The sequence below is a fragment of the Hemitrygon akajei genome, chromosome 1 (assembly GCF_048418815.1).
Source record: "Hemitrygon akajei chromosome 1, sHemAka1.3, whole genome shotgun sequence".
Classification (NCBI taxonomy): domain Eukaryota; kingdom Metazoa; phylum Chordata; class Chondrichthyes; order Myliobatiformes; family Dasyatidae; genus Hemitrygon; species Hemitrygon akajei.
This window is the reverse complement of record NC_133124.1, coordinates 154,990,642-155,002,795: the sequence shown is the minus strand read 5'-3', so window position 1 is coordinate 155,002,795 and position 12,154 is coordinate 154,990,642.

Here is a 12,154-nt window from a genome sequence, read left to right as displayed (position 1 = left end):
AGGTCCTGCTAACAACAGAGGCGGCTGTACGGACAAAAGAAAAAGGGTGGACACACGCATCCAGGGTAAAAGGACCGGTGAAGCCCGAAAGCCGCACTGAGTGGACCTGTGTTCCCGGTGAAGAACCGTTGGTGGTGAAGCTAAAAAGGCAGCAAAAATGAACTCTATGTGGACTGTAACATTATTGACTGTAATATATTTGATTCTATATGTCGGGGAAATTGAAGGGAAATGTGACAAGTGCAGAACCGTGGTACGAGTGGGGCAGAGGGTGTTCCCAGGATCATTTGTGTCCCACTCGCATGTAAATGACCGTTGTTATGATAAAAGCAGAAGAGTGTTGGGAAAATGGTAAGCCGTACTATCAGGTCTATAATAAAGGCGGTTGGTGGCGAACAGCTCTCTGGATGGTGGGAGGTGGATTAATGAGTCTGATGCTTTTACCCTGCCTCATTCCCTGTGTACAAGCACTAATAAGACGAAGTGTGTCACAACTTCAGGCAATAGCAATACCTCAGCACGGCACTGGCATTGGAGCTGTTGGCAAAACAGCAGAGTCAGATGCGAACAGCAATATACCAGAACAGGCTGGCTGTGGATTACCTATTGGCCTCTGAAGGCGGGGTATGTGGGAAGTTCAATCTTACAAACTGTTGCCTTAAGATAAACGACAGTGGAAAGGCTGTGTTAAAAATATCCGACAAAATTCGGAAACTGGCCCACGTGCCAGTACAAAACTGGAGATCCCTGAGGAACATGAGTTGGCTAGACGGGCTACTGGGAGGTAGTTGGTGGCGCACCGCTCTCCTAGTAGCAGGCGGGGGTCTAATGATTCTCTTACTTTTGCCGTGTTGGATTCCTTGTATACGAACACTGATCAGACGCAGTATATTCTAGCTCCAGGCAGTAGTGATACCCCAACATGGGACAAACGAGCTAAAACTTATGCTATTAAAGAAGAAAGTTGACCCTCCACGGGGGGCGGAGGAAGGATGGTGGGCCCCCTGGGAGTGAGAGAAATGCTAGCTGAAACGCACATCTTAAAAAGAAAAAGGGTGGTATTGTAAGATTCAAAATTAAGATGTGCGTTTCTGAAAGAGGTCTGGATTAAAGTCAAAGGACAAATGTGATTTAATTATGTCTAGGGACAAATGTGATTTAATTATGTCTAGGGACAAATGTGATTTAATTATGTCTGGGTTAAAGTCTGTAAACAAATGTGATTTAATTATGAATGCAGAAGCCCTGACAAGATTAACTGTTTGTGGAATCATTGAAGTCCTGAGATATGGACTATTGTTTTACAGAAATGTGTAAAAAAACAACTCCAAATATGGAATGGGAAAACACTGTGGACCTCCCGAGTCAGGGAGGAGGGGTGGTAAGGAAGAAGGATAAAACCTGCTGCCCTGTAAGGTTCAGGGTTCCCTTCTCTGAGGGGGCCCAGCTCTGCAGAACTGTTAATAAACTTTGTTTCCTTGAATTTGTCTTGAAGCCATTATTCGGGAGCGTGGCTCGTTTCTGACACTGTCTTAAATAGAGATACCACGTTAGCCACCCGCCTGTCCTTCAAGACCTCGCCAAGTACTTTTCATGTCCCCTCCTTGCTAGAGAGGAAGTGAAGATTGTGGACAAAGGCACAGCAATCTCGTCTCTTACCTGCTTCGATAAGCTGGGGTCATCCCGTCAGGCCCTGGGAACCCATCACATTAACACTCATTAAGAGGCCCAATATTTCACCTTCATTGATGTGTAAATGCCCAAGAGTGTTTATATGCTCAATGTTGATCTCCTGGTCCTCGATATTCTTTTTGTGGTGAATACTAAAGGAAAATACTGAAAGCTCATTTGGACCTTACTCACATTCCCTGCATCCAAGCAAATAATTTCCCCTCCCCTCACTTTGTCCTTGAGTGGCCTCACGCTCTCCCATGTTATCCTCCAGCACTTGATGCATGTATATCGGGATTAACCATAATCGTACTTGTAAAGGACTTTTCGTGGACCTTCCCGGCATTCCGAATTCCCATCTTCCATTCTTTTCTGAGAGGCCTCGCCAGCACCTTCAACATTACATACTTGCTTTAATATACTAGTCCTCGCAAAATGAATATTAACAATGCATTGGCCTTCCTCACCCACTGGTTCAACCTGCAAGATCATCTCAGGGAATCCTGTAGGAGGACCATGGATTTTTGATTTTTTTTTCAGATTAGAAAAATAGACTATACTATTATTCCTTCTACTAAAATGCATGATAGTACGGTTTTTGACACTGAATTTCACCTTCCACTGCTTTGTACATACTCCTAATATACCCAATTCCCTCTGCAGAAGTACTGCTTCCTGAACGCTACCTACCCCTCCAGTTACCTTTGTATTGTCTGCAAACCTGGTCATCAAGGCATTAAATCCATCATTCACATAAATTACATAAAGCATGAAAATAAACACTATCAGCACTGAATTATGTAAAACACCACAAGTCGGGAGCAGCCAACTAGGAAGGGCTCCCATTATTCCCACTCTTTGTCTGCTGCCAATCAGCCAACGTTTTACTCATGCTGGTATTGTTCCTGTAATACCCTGCACTCTTATCTTGTTTAGCAGCCTCACCTTGTCAAAGGCCTTCCGATACTACTTTGTCCATCTTGCTTGTAATTTCAACGAATTCCAACAGATTTGTCAGGCAAGGTTTTCCTTTACATTAACTATCCAGACATTGGTCTATTTTCTAATGTGCCTCCAAGTACTATTGGAGTATAAAAGTTGCATTGTTTGCTGTGTAACCAAAACTATGTAGTCTGAGTTTGCTATTTGCTATGCATGTATCCAATTGAATGGAGAAGACAATGGTGTGTTAATGAGAGGTAGCTAAGAGATGTAGATTAGAACATGATTAAGTCAATAGGTAGAAACAATAGTGGCAGATGTACTTGTGATACGCAACTATAGACCGATTGGATATGCTAATGCAACTAAACCAGGAGATTGCTATAAAAAATGCTATGTACAAGGATCGGTGGGCAATCAGCGACTAGCTCACTGACTGTCTCAGCTTTGATTTGCAAATTAAAGTTTAATACTTCTTGAAGAATCTTCTGCGTCTCCTGGTCGTTTGTGGGGCACGACAAAATTGGCGACCGCGGCAGGACCGGAAAGAGACCCGCGGAAAGGAAACGGCAGATTGGGGACGCTTCCCAGTCCTCTAGGGACCCCCACAAGGCTAACAGAATTAAGGGTGCACCCAAACAAAAGGTAAGCGCTTTTTGCGACAATTTGGACTAAGAATTCTGTTGGTTTTGGGGAGGTCTTGGAGTCTCAGAAGTGTGGAACCACTGCCAAAGGGTCTCTCCGGTCCAAAGAATCTGGCAGAATTGGGGGTTAACAGGAGGCTCAGAGGATTGATCAAGAACACTGCAGTGAGGGTAAGTACAAATAAGAAGTTACGTTAAGAAAAATTCCATGTGGTGTTGGTAAATCCCTGTGGATACCGCTTCGTATGAAATGAAGGTCTGAACGGGCAGGGAAAGGGAAAATAGAGAAAATCCCTGTGGACACCACTTCGTATGAAACGAAGGTCTGAACGGGCAGGGAAAGGAAAATAGAGAAAATCCTCGTGGATACCGCCTTAAGAGATAAGGGTCTGAATAGACGAGGTGCAAAGAGCAAGTTTTGTGGATACCGCTCTGAATAGAGGTCTGTACGGGCCGAACAGAATAGGAAACAAGGGGACAGTCCAATATATAGTTTAAAGCGCTGGTAGATAGACGATAGACTAGGCATAGAATTAGAGTAAATAATATTACCCAGTAAACGAACTGTGAATCTCTGAAATACCTTAAAAAGAGAGAATAACATGACAGGTAAAGAAAGGAACGGCAGTAGAGATGCTGAGCAAAAAATTCCCGATAAATAAATATGAGATCACAAAAACTTCAGAAAAATGGGAAAAAAGAACCAAAAACCTGGTCACAAAGTGGCCAAAAGAAGGAACTTTTGATGTAAGCTTGTGCAAAGAAATGGAAGGACTAATTAAAAATTACAAACCAAAGGATAAATCTAAGAAAAGAGGGCAAAAAAGAGAACGAGAAATGGAAGTGCTAAAACTCTTCAGAACGGAGGGAGAAAGGCTGAGGAGGACAGGTAGAATATTGATTACAAGCGAGGAAGACACTAAGGTGCTGGAGAAACAGCCTGTTAGAGAGAGAGGAAGGTACAGTGAGAAGCTGGCTTCAGCTCCGTACCCAGATGCAAAAGAAACAGAAAAGCCCCCTCCCTATAATGAGGAAGGAACCCCTAAGCAGTGCCCCTTGCTGACGGGAACAGTAAACATGCAGGGAGAAGTACAAGTTTGGGATAATGAGGAGGAAAAAAGACAATACGAGAAGGAAAAAGCGGCGATATGGAAGGAGATACAGGCAGAAAGGATAAAGGTGGAACAGGCAAAGAGAGAAATGGAAGAAGAGATTGAACGGATGAAATACTTGAGAGAGGAAAAGGAGTATGAGGAGTATCGGTTATACTATAGAAATAAACAGACTAGAAAAGAAAGAGGCTCATCAGGGCAGGAAGAGATGAGGCATTCAAGAAGACGTGGAAAAAAGATAGGAAATGAGAGTCTTGGAGAAACACAAGAGAGAAGGGAATCAAGCCCGAGTAAGGATCATGAGGAGTCCCTGCCACAGGTGTACAGACACGGACAGGAAGAAAGAGAAGGTGACTCATTGGAGGAGCAAGAGTTAAGTGGAGAGAGAGAGGGTGCGAGAATTTGTGGGGAAGAGGTAGGAGGCAGAAGCCAAGAAGAGCAGAAGGAGGTGGTAGGGAAGCGACTTGCGGAAGTAGAGAGAGAGCTAGATAAGTTACTGAGAGGGGATTGCCAGAGGCCAAAAAACACTCCAGGGGCCAACCGAGTATTGAATCAGGACAGAAAGGAAGGACTCCACAGGGAGACCGAGGGAAGAAGAGGACCCCGGAGAAATTTATGTGGGAGGCAGTAAAGACATACCCTGAGACAGATGGGGAGTCAGGCGAGGAGGAGAGCCAGGGCAGGTGGGAAGAAGGAGGAAGAATGATGCCGTTGTTAGTTAATGGATCAGGACAAGTGCAGTATATCCCTTGGGGATCCCAGGACCTAGAAGGGCTGAAAAACACTCTGCCCAATCTACATGAAGGAGCAGGGAAATGGGTTAGAGCCTTTAAAGAAGAAACGGTGGGACGATTATTGGCTATGGGAGATTTGAAGGCACTATTGATACAGTTGATGGGTACCTCCAAATTTAACGAACTAATGGAAATGGCTGGCATAGTAAACTCGAACGACCCGAGAACTGATGGAGACGGGTTTGACAGAGTGAGGCAGAGGGTATGGCAGGCCCTCAGGAAGCTTTATCCACCCAAAGTGGACCCCAAAGCCTTAAAGGGGGATCCACTGGGAGACACTGAAAGCCCAGCAGCTCGTAGAAAACCAGTTGAAAAGGTGGAGACTGAGCAAGAGGTGGAAAATAGATTATTTATCACCACACTGTTCTGACATAGCATTTTGGATGCAATGCCTCCGCAAGTAAAATCCAAACTGGAGGAAGTGGTTGGGCTGACGTCAATGACCCCACAAAAATTTAGAGACCACGTAGTCCATGCGGTTGAGAAATACCGGAAAGACAAACGAAGGTTGGCTGAGCAGCAGGAAGAGGTGCAAAGAAAGTTAATACAAATGCAGCTCGAAGAACTCAAAAAGGAAAAAGAGAAAAGCAAAAAGATGCTGCCAGCAACCACCAGTCCGAGTACAGCCATCGAACTGGATGAAGCACCGCTATATGGAGGAACCGATCATACTGTAAGACAAGGGCCGGAAAACCCCATACCAATAATCAACATCTTTGGAGGAGCATTCCCACAAATGCCCTATCAGGAACAGACTAAATTCAAACAGCCCAGACAGGACTGGAAGTCCCAAGGAGGGGGACAGAGGAGTTATGGGCAGAGGGGACCAGTGAGGAAACGGGGAAAGAGAGGTAGAGAGATTGTGCTGGGGATGTAATCAGCCAGGTCACATGAGAAGAGATTGTCTGTTTACACCATGGCCTGTCACACACCAGCAGGAACCGATAAGAAGGGAACTAAAGTTTAGCCAAGGACCAGCCCCCACAGGCCCAAGCGGACCTGTGAACCCCTATGCGAGGTATTAGGGGTGCCCCGAGAAAGCGAGTGGGAAGGGACATTACCCAATGATAACAAGGGAGGCAGACGAGGAACCCATTGTTCAGGTTATGTTAGAAGGGCAACTGACACCAATGATGATAGATACTGGAGCCACGTACACTTGTGTACAGCCACAGTATGCCCTTCACCTTCCCATGTCAGGAAAGTTTATTAAGACGGTAGGGTTCTCCGGGAAAACACAGTTGACACAGTGCACCGCTCCAGTGCGGTTGAGAATGGGAAATAAAGGAATTGTTTTGCCGGTGCTAGTATTTAAAGGAACTCCGATTAATTTGTTAGGCAGAGATGCCTTATTGAAACTGGAATTAAAATTAGAATGCACCAGACATGGGCTGAGTGTGGAAAGAGCAGGGGCTCAATTGATAGTGTGAGAAGACAAGAAGGCTAATGTCTTTTGGATAGGAGACATCGCAGATCAGATTCAGGGAATCTGAAAAGAAACCTGGGAAAAATGTAGAAAGGGCGTGCAGGCTATATTACCCAGGGCTGTAATGCCCAAATCTGAGCTACATTGTACAGTGATTTTTGACGAGACTCAGAACAGGGAGTTAGAGGAGAGATGGCACCTGGAGGCATGTACCCAACAGCACCTGGAAGGGGAGGCTATGATAATTGGAAAGCAAGGGGCAGCTTTACAAGTTAAGTGGAACACCTTTTTAGAAAAATGGTACAGGATACCGGAGGCTGCGCCCCACGTAACGTTGTTGGTAAACAAGGGATATCAGTCTAAAGACTTAGGACCCTTAGTTAAGAGTGCTGAAACAGTAACAATGTGGAGGAAAATCACGCCAGAGGTGTGGATATCAAAAGACAACAATTGCATTAAAATAATGGTAAGTGTAGATATGGTAGGGGCAGTGAGAGAGGTCGAAATAACTCCCCAGCCACACCTGCCCTTGCTGGGAAAGGAAAGAGGCCAGCAGAAAGATAGAAGGTTAGATGAGTTGCCGTCTATTCTGTGGTCACAGCATGACATGGACGTAGGGAAAATAAAAACAGCTAGTCCGGTGGAAATAAGGCTGAAAAAAGGAGCAATTCCACCCAGGAGACCACAATACCCTCTAAGACCAGAAGCAGAAGAGGGAATAGCATCGACAGTGCAGGGGTTGCTTGAAATAGGAGTGCTTAAAAGAACAAACAGTCCATGCAATACCCCGTTGCTGCCGGTCTTAAAATCAGATAAATCTAAGTGGAGATTGGTGCATGATTTGCGAGCAGTAAATGACGTGGTGGAGGACTGGCCAGCGCTAGTCCCCAACCCACACACGTTTTTGACTAATGTTGCACCAGAAGCAAGTTACTTTTCAGTGATTGATTTGTGTTCAGCTTTCTTCAGCATTCCTCTGGCCGACCAGTGTCAGTATCTGTTTGCATTTACTTACAGAGGTGCTCAGTATACCTATACCAGAATGCCGCAAGGGTTTAAACATTCACCACATGTTTTTAATCAGGTGTTGAAGGCAGACCTAGAGGTCATACCATTGGAAAGTACATTATTACAGTATGTGGATGACCTGTTGATTTGCTCCCACAGCGAGGAACAGTGTGAGCAGGACACTATAACTCTGTCAGAGAAGCTGGCGCACGGAGGACATAAAGTATCCAAAAAGAAACTGCAATTTTGCACACAGCAAGTGGAATACTTAGGCAGGGTAATATCCAAGGGAGTGAAGGCGATAGCACCAGATCAGATTGAGGCAATAACTAAGGCCCCAAAACCCCAGACTGTAGGGCAGATGATGACGTTTTTGGGAATGGCAGGGTACAGCCCAGAATGGATAGGAGAATATGCTGAGATTGTGGCACCTTTGAGAAAGATAATGAAAGAAGCAGGACATACAAATTTGAAGAACGGCTTACAGTGGAATGGAGAGGTGGAGATAGCTTTCAATACTGTTAAGCAGGAATTGCAGTCAGCACCAGCATTAGCTTTGCCTGACTACGAGAAGGTTTTTCATTTGTATGTATCCAACCGACAGGAGGGTTATGTCACAGCAGTTCTAGCACAAGAGACAGGCACAGGAAAAGCAAAGCAGCTGATAGCATTCTGCAGTACGAGACTAGATGAGGTGGCTCAGGGGTATCCACCCTGTTATCAGGGATTGGCGGCGCTGCACTATGCATATGAAAAGGCATCATCTGTAACCCTGGGCTATCCTGTGACTCTGCCCACACACCACAAAGTAGCAGAATTGCTGGAAAGAGGGAAATTTGTGCTGACGCCAGCCAGGATAGCTGCGCATCAGATGCTATTGACATTTCCAGATATAACTATACAGAGATGCACTACCAGTAGTATAGCCGATTTTGTCCCTTTGGGCTATGAAGGAGAACCCCATGATTGTGTAGGGAAGATGATGGCATTTGCCAAATTGAGAGCAGATTTACTGTCAGAACCATTGGAGGATGCAGATAAAAAGGTTCTGTTCGTAGATGGCTCTTGTTATATGGATTATGATGAAAATCATGCAGGGTTCTCATAGTGCAGCAGGATCAGTCGAGCTATAAGATTATTAGGATGGAGCTCTGTCCCCAACCGTGTTCTGCCCAACTAGCGGAAATCAAAGCCCTGACAGCTGCGTGTGAAATGATGGAAGGTGAGAAAGTAAACATCTATACTGATTCGGCATATGCTCATGGAGTATGCCATTTATTCGGGGCAGTGTGGAAACAGAGAGGTTTTTGAAAAAGCAGTGGAGATCCCATACAACATTGTCAGCAGATTCTAGACTTAATAAAAGCCATAATGAAACAATGGACAATAGGTGCAGAAGTAGACCATTCGGCCCTTCGAGCCTGCACCGCCATTTTGAGATCATGGCTGATCAATTCCTATCAATACCCAGTTCCTGCCTTGTCCCCATATCCCTTGATTTCCCTATCCATAAGATACCTATCTAGCTCCTTCTTGAAAGCATCCAGAGAATTGGCCTCCACTACCTTCCGAGGCAGTGCATTCCAGACCCCCACAACTCTCTGGGAGAAGAAGTTTTTCCTTAACTCTGTCCTAAATGACCTACCCCTTATTCTCAAACCATGCCCTCTGGTACTGGACTATCCCAGCATCTGGAACATATTTCCTGCCTCTATCTTGTCCAATCCCTTAATAATCTTATGTTTCAATCAGATCCCCTCTCAATCTCAATTCCAGTGTGTACAAGCCCAGTCTCTCTAACCTCTCTGCGTAAGACAGTCCAGACATCCCAGGAATTAACCTCGTGAATCTACGCTGCACTTCCTCTACAGCCAGGATGTCCTTCCTTAACCCTGGAGACCAAAACTGCACACAATACTCCAGGTGTGGTCTCACCAGGGCTCTGTACAAATGCAAGAGGATTTCCTTGCTCTTGTACTCAATTCCTTTTGTAATAAAGGCCAACATTCCATTAGCCTTCTTCACTGCCTGCTGCACTTGCTCATTCACCTTCAGTGACTGATGAACAAGGACTCCGAGATCTCTTTGTATTTTCTCCCTTACCCAACTCTACACCGTTCAGATAATAATCTGCCTTCCTGTTCTTACTCCCAAAGTGGATAACCTCACACTTATTCGCATTAAACGCCATCTGCCAAGTATCTGCCCACTCACCCAGCCTATCCAAGTCACCCTGAATTCTCCTAACATCCTCATCACGTCACACTGCCACCCAGCTTAGTATCATCAGCAAATTTGCTGATGCTATTTTCTATGCCTTCATCCAAATCGTTAATGTAAATGGTAAACAGCTGTGGTCCCAATACCGAGCCCTGTGGCACCCCACTAGTCACCACCTGCCATTCCGAGAAACACCCATTCACCGCTACCCTTTGCTTTCTATCTGCCAACCAGTTTTCTATCCATGTCAATGCCTTCCCCCCAATGCCCTGAGCTTTGATTTTACCCACCAATCTTCTATGTAGGACCTTATCAAATGCCTAAACCTAAACCATCGGCTATAGTAAAATGCCAGACACATAAAAAGGGAAATGATGTAATAACAAAGAGAAATCAAGCTGCGGACGAGGCAGCCAGAAAAGTGTCTGGATGTACATCAGCTGTCATTGCCCCCCAGGTAAGCCTAGCTCCAGAACCTGTGGTAGAGGACCTAATTGAAATACAAGGTAAGGCAACTTTGGCAGAATAGACAATGTGGAGACGAAGGGGGGCCAAGCAGAACCCGGAAGGCTTGTGGAGCATGAAAGACGGTTTGTTGGTAGCGCCCACCCCTCTACTGACGATTCTGATTTCAGAAGCGCATGGGATTGACCATTATGCAAGGGGGGAAGTGATAAAGAAAATAAAGAAGGATGGTTTTTGGTCACCTTATTTACAGGCTTCAGTGGACTTTGTCTTGTCACAGTGCGAGGTATGCGCACAGAATGCAGGGTTCGGACATCAGTTATTTGACTGGTTAGAAAGTAGACTCGGAGGATGGGGAGCATGGCTGACTAAAATGGCAATAACTGTCAGTATTGTATTGTTGAGATGTGCGCTTGTGCTGTGCTGTTTTCTTCCTTGTCTCAAATCTCTTGTAGTGCGTGCTGCAACCAAACAATTTCCGATGCTCGTGGCAATTACTGAAGCAAGTTTAGTGGAGAAAGAAACACCGAAAATGTATTGTTACAGCCTACAACACCTGCAGGATGAACAAGAGCAAAATGACAGTGTGGGTAGATTGTAAGGGCTTCTGAGTCTTTTTCCCTGTCTCAGGTACAGAGGGACAGGTTTTTGGCTCAACGGCCCAGGGTAACAGGGGGAGAATACTTTGAGGTCTTGGCGCAGAAAATTATAGTTTAACCCGAGATTTGGGAATAAGTGCTTGAGTTTATTGGGGCTTTTGTGCGCGGACTCTTAGTCTTCTTTCTCTGTGTGAGACCCCCTATGGGTCTCAAAGGGGGAATATACTGGAGTATAAAAGTTGCATTGTTTGCTGTGTAACCAAAACTATGAGTTTGCTATTTGCTATGCATGTATCCAACTGAATGTAGAAGACAATGGTGTGTTAATGAAAGGTAGCTAAGAGATGTGGATAATGTAGTCTGAGTTTGCTATTTGCTATGCATGTATCCAATTGAATGTAGAAGACAATGGTGTGTTAATGAGAGGTAGCTAAGAGATGTAGATTAGAACATGATTAAGTCAATAGGTAGAAACAATAGTGGCGGATGTACTTGTGATACGCAACTATAGACCGATTGGATATGCTAATGCAACTAAATCAGGAAATTGCTATAAAGAATGCTATGTACAAAGATCGGTGGGCAATCAGCGACTAGATCACTGACTGTCTCCGCTTTGATTTGCAAATTAAAGTTTAATACTTCTTGAAGAATCTTCTGCATCTCCTGGTCGTTTGTGGGGCACGAGAAACCACGACAGTACCCTGAAAGCTCTTCCTTGCTAATCGACTCCCAACCACTCAGCTCAAACTAATCACTCCTTCCCTTCTTGAAGAGTAGATTAACATTTGTAATTTTAGACTTTCATACTTTTAATCAACTCCCAACCCCCTTTGCACATCGGATTCCTCAATTTGCTCCATATTTTGATATTCATGGGTGACCTCCAATCATGCTTAAATAACCTAGTGCAGAGAATTTTATGGATTCCACCCATTCCATCACAGGCAAACCTCTCCACACCATTGAATACATTCACATGGAGCACTGCTTCAGGAAAGCAGCATCTATCATGAAGGATGCCCAGCATTCAGGATATGCTCTGTCCTCACCACTACATCTGGGAGAGAGGTACTGGACACATTTTGTCTGACACCACCAGATTCAGGAACAGTTATTACCCTACAAACATCAGGCTCCTGAACCACTGTGGATAACCTAATTCACCAACAAATCTCATCTAATTCCATATCCTACAGACGCACTTTCAATGAGTCTGCATCTCAATGTCATCATCATATTTTTTTATTATTTGCACCCTCCATTTTCCCTG